The sequence below is a fragment of the Lactuca virosa genome, chromosome 3 (assembly GCF_052849685.1).
Source record: "Lactuca virosa cultivar CGN04683 chromosome 3, Lactuca_virosa_CGN04683_v6, whole genome shotgun sequence".
NCBI lineage: Eukaryota > Viridiplantae > Streptophyta > Magnoliopsida > Asterales > Asteraceae > Lactuca > Lactuca virosa.
In genome coordinates, this window is record NC_136428.1 from 158,276,491 (window position 1) to 158,284,446 (window position 7,956).

A 7,956-nucleotide genomic window follows, 5' to 3' on the forward strand; every position below is an offset into this window, starting at 1 on the left:
CGTCATAGTATGGTTATAGCGACTCACATAGGGAGTTAACAATCTTTCAAGTTTACATGGAAAATTCTACTTTAAAAAGGGGTTTTACTTCTAAATTAAACGAGTTTATGTCGATTTAAACTTGCATGAGTTACTTTAAGTATGGAAAAATACTTGTACATATCGGTCTTGACATTCACGACTACATGACTTTTATAAGGAAAATATTGGATTTTCTTTGGAAACACATTACTATTATGAACATTATAAGTACAAAACACACATATATTCTCAGTCCTGGGATTTAGGACTACATGACTTTTATAAGGAAAATATTGGATTTTTCTGGAATCACACTCTATCACTTTTACAAGGAAAACAGCTTTTTCCTCAAACAAAACTCTTATGAACTCACCAACTTAATTGTTGACACTTTTTCAAAACTACTTGTATTCTCAGGGAATCAGTGATACAGGAAATCAACAGCATTTTGAGGATGGGACGTTTAATCGTCAAACAGTTCATTTTGTCATCATAATGTAATTGATTTTGAAACATGTAAACATATACTATGGTGTAACCTTTTCAATTATATTTATGATGGTTGTATTTACTTTGAGCACTATTATACTCATTGTTGTGATACTATACATGAAGTCCTCCACCCTCGGACGTTTCCGCCATCCTTGGTTTGGGGGTGTGACAGATTGGTATCAAAGCATTGTTTATAGTGAAATAAGTATATCGAACCACATAAGATATACAAACTATAAATGCATTGGGACTAAAGTCTCTGATTAAACATTTCCAAAAGACTGTACTTTTAGAAATAAATAGTTTCGTGTTAAAAGTATCCATGCATGCATACATACTAAGGACAACATCATACTAGAACAAAACAAAAGTAATGATTGTTGAATGGCACAAGTAGGCTTGGGGATGTATTGTCAGGTCTGGGAGTGACATAGCCTGATCAACTATGCCCATCCCAGAAGTGATTAGCATATGCCCGGTAATGGTTGTGGTGTTGCAACAAGTCTAAAAACTTACCAATTCTATCTATAAAGAAACATCGAAAACATAAAACAAACATTAAAATACTATAGGAGTATTTAGTGATTCTCTAACCAACTTATGTGAAAACTAAAGATCCCTATTAGTAGGTCTATCATGACTGAGTGCATACGCTAAGGTTATACATAATTAAAGATATTATAGACTCAGAATCTATGACTATTGCTTTATTTCCTGTTCCTTGTTTGGTTGTGGACTTAGAGTAGAGTCATTTATTCGAAGGTCTATTCTATCTCAGATTATGTATAACTGGTATGCACTATGTGATTATAGACGTGACTAATAAGGATCACCCCCTATAAGTAATTATAGATTTAGACGTCTATTAATTAACTCTTCTACCCCTCCTATTCTCGCACGTATAACATTGCAAGATCCTACTTACCAGGCGACCCCTACTTTCCCAACCAGGGAAATGGTGGATGGTTATGAGAAGAATCAGAAGCGGAACCGGAGATAATCAACCCTCCATGCATAGCCAGGGTTCCCGCGAACCGTTTCGACTACATCGGACCTGTGCCCCGTTGGGCAACCATGATCGAGGGTTGGAGTCGACAGCAATGACAACAGTCACAATTTGGAGACCAACGAGATTGCTATGACCTCAACCATGGGGGACCGACTGACAGAGCCCTCCCGGCGAAGACCCGGCAGATCGCGAACATCGGGGATTAAAACAGGGAGACTACAAACCGAGTTCGGAAACTGCGCGCTACTACAGACCCTACCATCTCACGTACCCGACACTTGGAAAGAGACTACTATTTCAGAGACCAACTTTCCTTTTTAGGACCTTATCGCCGCTCGGGCAGAGGCAAAAGAGTAACAGGGTAGACACACGGCATTCGAAGAGAGAATGGTTGCAGCCAAGCGTCGATTGGCAGAGCTGCAAGGTGCATCGACCTTGCCTCAGGCATCGCAAGGGACGGATTTTCGTGAGTAGAGTTCATACTTGTCACAAGACCTTGTAGATTAGGTTCATGAGTATGCATTGGTGCTACTCTATTCTATGTGTAAGCTCAACACTGCGATTTAAGCGGTTATACTAATCGAGAGATCTACTTGCTATCAAAACTTTTCCTTGCATGGATGTGAGGTAGACCTGCATCGAGGTCAAAATTTTCTCTGAAATCATAATTACTAGATCATATTAACAAGATGGGCTTAGGACATACTTAATAGACTCGAAGGTCTATTTAGTCTTAATTATATAACTAAGCATACATTAATTGGTCGTAAGAAGGACCTAGCTTGGATCAAATTACAAGGTTTCACTTGGATTCAGAACTACTAAAATACATGGGTTTATTATATATAGACTTTCATTATGAATTGCTTTCAGAACACCATAAGCACCGGAATATGTTACAATTTGAACTAAGATGAACTTAGTTGGAAAACTCGCGACGTATAGCCATTTTAAAGACTCATTATCGTCTCACCTTTAAACATTTTGGTTGAAAGGTGCCTTCTTCGTAGACCTATAGGGTGCAATCATACCAGCACTAATGCACCGGATCCCATCAGAACTCCTCAGCTAAGTGTGTTGGGCAAGATCAGTAACTAGGATGAGTAAATTTAACATTCGTACAAAACCTACTTCTACCCATTTCCGTTAGTCCATCTCAGGAGTGTTTAGCAGAAACACTAAGAATAGTACAACAATGTGCAAAATTTATATATATGAATATAAATCGTAAGAATGCACTTGAGATAATCATCCCCACTCACGAAGTCGTTTTTCATCATGAAACAGATCTATGTCTTCACCAAGAGGCAACCAACCAACTAGCAAGGCGCCAACCCTGCAGATAGACTTTGCTACTTTTTAAGCTGCAGTCACGGCAGCCGTGACAGCCGTCATGGCGCAACTCAATGCTAATAACACCAGCAGAGGTGAAGGTGGTGTTGGCAATTCTAACCGCAGTAACAATCAAGAACGCCAACGGGTGTCTGCCAACGAAGACGCCTCAGACCACAAACCCAAGAGCAAGAAACGAAAGTTTTGCGACAAGACAACAACCCATGGCCACCCCTACCATTACAACAGCAGTCACGACACATGCCTCGGCACTAGCCACACGGTCTGTCACCCAAGCACCGACCAGACCATATAAAGGAGCACTCCCAAAATGTAACAAGTGTAACTTCCATCACAATGGGGCTTGCCGGGTGATGCACTGTAAAAACTGCCACAAGGACGGACATACTTCCCGCTTCTGCAGGACCCAGACCCAACACATCGCTTCAAACCCCAATGCCAGTATAAATCCCGTATGCCACCTATGCGGTGGAATGGGACACTTCAAGAGAGACTGTCCAACTGAGAAGAATGACGGGGAAACAGGAGGAGTGTGATGAACAAACCAGTAGGAGCAACAAGGAAACCTTATTAGGACTTTTGTAATGTTTCCAACAAAGAAAAATGTTTAAGTACCATATGTTTGTAATGAATTTGGTATGCTTGCTAAAATTACCGTCTTTCAAAAAGTAGTTAAAATACTCTCTCGTTCAAATCAAATCAAAGACACTCATATATGACCTTACGATCATTACCTGTAATCTGTGATGACTTTGTGCATACATTGGGGTTAATTATAATCAAAATACTAAAGACTTAAGGCGAATAATTCCGTCCTGACTCCTGTTCCATGTCTAGTAGTCGGGTTAGGGTGGAGCCACTCACTCGACGATTTCACAAGTATCAAATTACATGCGACTTACATATACCGCTCGATCATAGAGTGACCTGTCAGGGATCATGATATCAAGTATCATTACTAGCTATCAGAACACACTTACTACCAGTGCTAGCTGCTTTGGTATGAATCATCTGCAGTAATAATAACATCAATCAAAACGGAACGCACTGAAAAGAAACACAAGATAATCTATCACTCTAACGAACACCTCTTGCGAATACAGCTTAACACATGTTTTACCTAAAAAGATACTGTTGTCGCCATTCAATTTCGATTGGCATAGTCCTCATCTTCCCGATTAAACGGCTACGAAAGGACACTTCACCTAACCCACTGAATATCGAAAACCTTCGTCTCTCATAAACACAAATCCGACACGGACCTCCGGGTCATCTCTCGCTGTGAAACCCCAAAACACTCACCAGAGGAGAATTATACCTTCCGAAACCTTACCACAAGTATTTCCAGAAGACCCTTCGGGAATGTCACGCATGCAGCTGATAAGGTTCAAGCACAGAAGCTTGGGACGAATACGGTTAGTCTATCACTACTAAGTGTATACGCGAGGATAATGTATAATTAGTATTCTACGGGCATTGGATGTGTGTTTCCGCCCTATTTCCTATTCCTTGTCTGGTGTGGACTTGGGGCAGAGTCAACCATCCAACTGTCTTGCCAACCTTAAGTACATACGACCTATATACGCAAGTTAATGATAGATGGACCAGGTACAAGTCCTGCCACGAACTTCGGGACAAGGCTACCCAAGAGTGCGAGTGAACATCCTATCTGATGGGTTTTGAGCATTCTAACACTTCCTAAGTGTACATGCAACCCTAATAACCTTGGATCTATGTTTGTCTAATAATCATGCAAAGTTGAATTCCAAGGTTATATTCCTATCTAGCATACATGGGGAACATTTTTAACTTGAATGAAAGATAGAATAACTTACCTTGTTGTTGATTATGATCCTTGAAACCTTGTGAGCCTAGCACCCCAAGTGTGATGCCTCAAATGCTTCACACAACACCAAATGCAAAGGAGTAAACTTTGAGAGAATCTTACACTTGCAAAATCGGCTCTAGCCCTCTTGTTTCTTAGTGTCGCCGATTTTGGTGGAGAACATGTTGCTTATATAGTGTGTCACATCTAGGGTTACACCATGTAAACCCTAATGTGGCATGACTCTTCATTTCCATGACCCATGGGTTTGTAACTCCCATGGAGCCTCCATGGAGCATTCAATGGGTTTAACCCAACTTGATTATCCATGGAGCCTTTTAGCCCACTATACAAGTTATGGATGATTTACATGATCAACCCATATATTTAATTAGTCATCTTTTGATCACTTAATTAATCCTAGATTAATTATTGATCAATACTAATTAAATAATACTATTAATATATTAGAACTTATAATATATTAATAAACCACAAGTGTTATTTCTCTCATTTAGTCTATCCAAATGCATGATGCTATGCAAACCAAATGGACCATGCCGGGTCGGGTCAAGTACATACCAGAAATAGTTATGGACTTAGACACCTTATCCAACACTATCATCCGAATAAGTCTAGTCGCGTAAACCAAACCCATATGTTCCCTACCGATCTAATCAAACGAGAAACACTAAAGCACGCCCTATGCAACGCTCCGAGGAGAAGTTATCACCTTTGACTTAGTACAAATTCGAGAAAGGCTGAAAGCATCTCGAGAACACGGCAAAACCCAAATAAGTCTTATCACCTATACAAAAGCGCATGATTTTCACTAGTGAGTCTATGATGGCTAGTGTAAACATTATGGTCATATATCATTAAGATTCTATGGACTTAGAATGTGTGATTCCGCCTCATTTCCTGTTCCTTGTTTGGTTGTGCGCTTAAGGCGGGGTCACCCGTCCGAATGCCCTTGCAATCTTGATGATATACGACAAGTTTACACCAAGCGATTATAAAAGATCTGGTAGGACTTATAATGCAAATTTCATCACAAATTGTTAAAACACTCGTAATGCTAGTACTCGCTAATTACATTATAAAATATTCGGAGTAGTAACAACAAGGATAAAACGGGGAGCATAAAGGCACACATTGAATACACTATCATTCCAAAACAATAAACTCCTTTTAAATCGACTCGGCTCTAGTTACAATAAGAAATTCCAAGGTCGTCATTTAACACCAGGCGGATTGTTCCTCACCATAATCAATTTCTCGTACTACGAAAAGTTCCCACATCCTTCCCCAACTCTCGAAGTTCCGGTCAAAGTGCTAATTTCGGGACGAAATTCTTTCTAACGGGGGGATGATGTGATAACCGTCAATTTTTGGTCAAGTTAAAGTCAACCAAAGTCAACAAGTCAAACCGGTCAACTCATCTAACCATTGTATATAGGGTTCCATTATGATTCTTATTGTACTACTCGCAATCTTAATACAAAGTATCACTTAGAATTCTCACGTGTTCGGATATTCTAAATCCTAATCAGGGTAAGTGATGAATCTACTTGATAAAACATTATTCCATACCCCTCGGGAGCATATAACAATCATAACGAGACTTAACGAGGTTTACAAACCTTGCGTTACAAAGCCAAACACTCAAAAAGGTCACAGAAGAAGTCTCTCCCAATCTCTTTCACTCTATCTCTCTCTACCTCAAATCTCTCTAAGTATGTGAAATCTCTCCCAAATCTCTCTAAGTATGTGAAATCTCTCCTAAATCTCTCTCTGAATGAGAAATCTCTCCAAGTATGTGAAATCTCTCCCAAATCTCTCTAAGTATGTGAAATCTCTCCCAAATCTCTCCCTGTATGAGAAATCTCTCCAAGTATGTGAAATCTCTCCCAAATCTCTCTAAGTATCTGAAATCTCTCCCAAATCTCTCTCTGAATGAGAAATCTCTCCAAGTATGTGAAATCTCTCCCAAATCTCTCTCTGAATGAGAAATCTCTCCAAGTATGTGAAATCTCTCCCAAATCTCTCTCTATATGTCAAATCTCTCCAAGTATGTCAAATCTCTCCCAAATCTCTCTCAAAATCTCTCTCAACTTTTTATAATCACCCGGGGCATCCCGACCCTTAATTTAGTCGAAAACAGCTCGAAAACGGAAGTCTACGCGAAAAACAGCCTTAAGGAGCCGAAACCTCTTAAGGAGCCGAACCCTCTTAAGGAGCCGAACCTCCCTTAAGGAACCGAAACCTCCTGAGAACCGAACCTTCTTAGGAGCCGAAACCTTGCATCAGAACCGAAACCCTCTCAGCCGAAATGGACTGAGGGTTTGGTCTATTTCAGTCCCCTGACCATTCCGAACCAAGACCCGACCTTCAACTCTCCCCCTTCCCACCTTCGGTCCGAGAGGACTGCACCTTCGGTCCGAGAGGCGACCCTGCGCAGCCAAACCCTACTCTCGGTTCCTCTTCTACTTTCGGTTCTAAGGGCTAGGACCGAACCTCCGACCCTGAACTTCGGAAATTGGCAGTTTTTGTCCGGTTTCCAATATTTTTAACGTTTTGAGCCCGTTTTTCGAGATTTTAACACGGGATTTTCACCCAAAATCGTATTTCAACATAATAAACCCTAAATATTCATATTTAATTATATTTTTAAGAAAATCCTTACTTAGGAATAAAAATATAGTGGGTGAGATACTTGTGGTGGAGTGTTGACTTTGCTTTAGTGTATGACACAAGCAACCACCCCATCCCCACTCCATGAACCACCCTTGTCCTTCCACCATACCTAGTCATTCCATAGTACTTTTCCCACTATTTTTCAGCCATACACTTGGTCAAGAGTTGGAAAGCCCTCCCCTCTCCTCACATTTCCCTCATTCCCCTCATTTTCCACCAAAGAACAAACTTCATTTTCTCTCACTTTCTCTCTCTAAATTTCAAGATTCAAGGCTATTCTCCAGACTTTTCTTCCACATTTGGTAAGTATCTTCCTCCTACACTTAGATATTCTACTATCCTTCATCCAAATCATAGATTGCTTACACAAACATCGTCATATTTCTGTTAGATCTTCAAATCTTCAAGCATCTCCCAAGTGTTCTTGAGTTGAACACTTCTTTTCTCCATCATCCATCTACTGAAATCACTCAAGGTGAGTTCATACCCCTACATTTTCATGTTTTCTTCAAGTTTTAAGGGGGGGAGGGGGATACAAGTTAAAACGCCAAAAACTTAA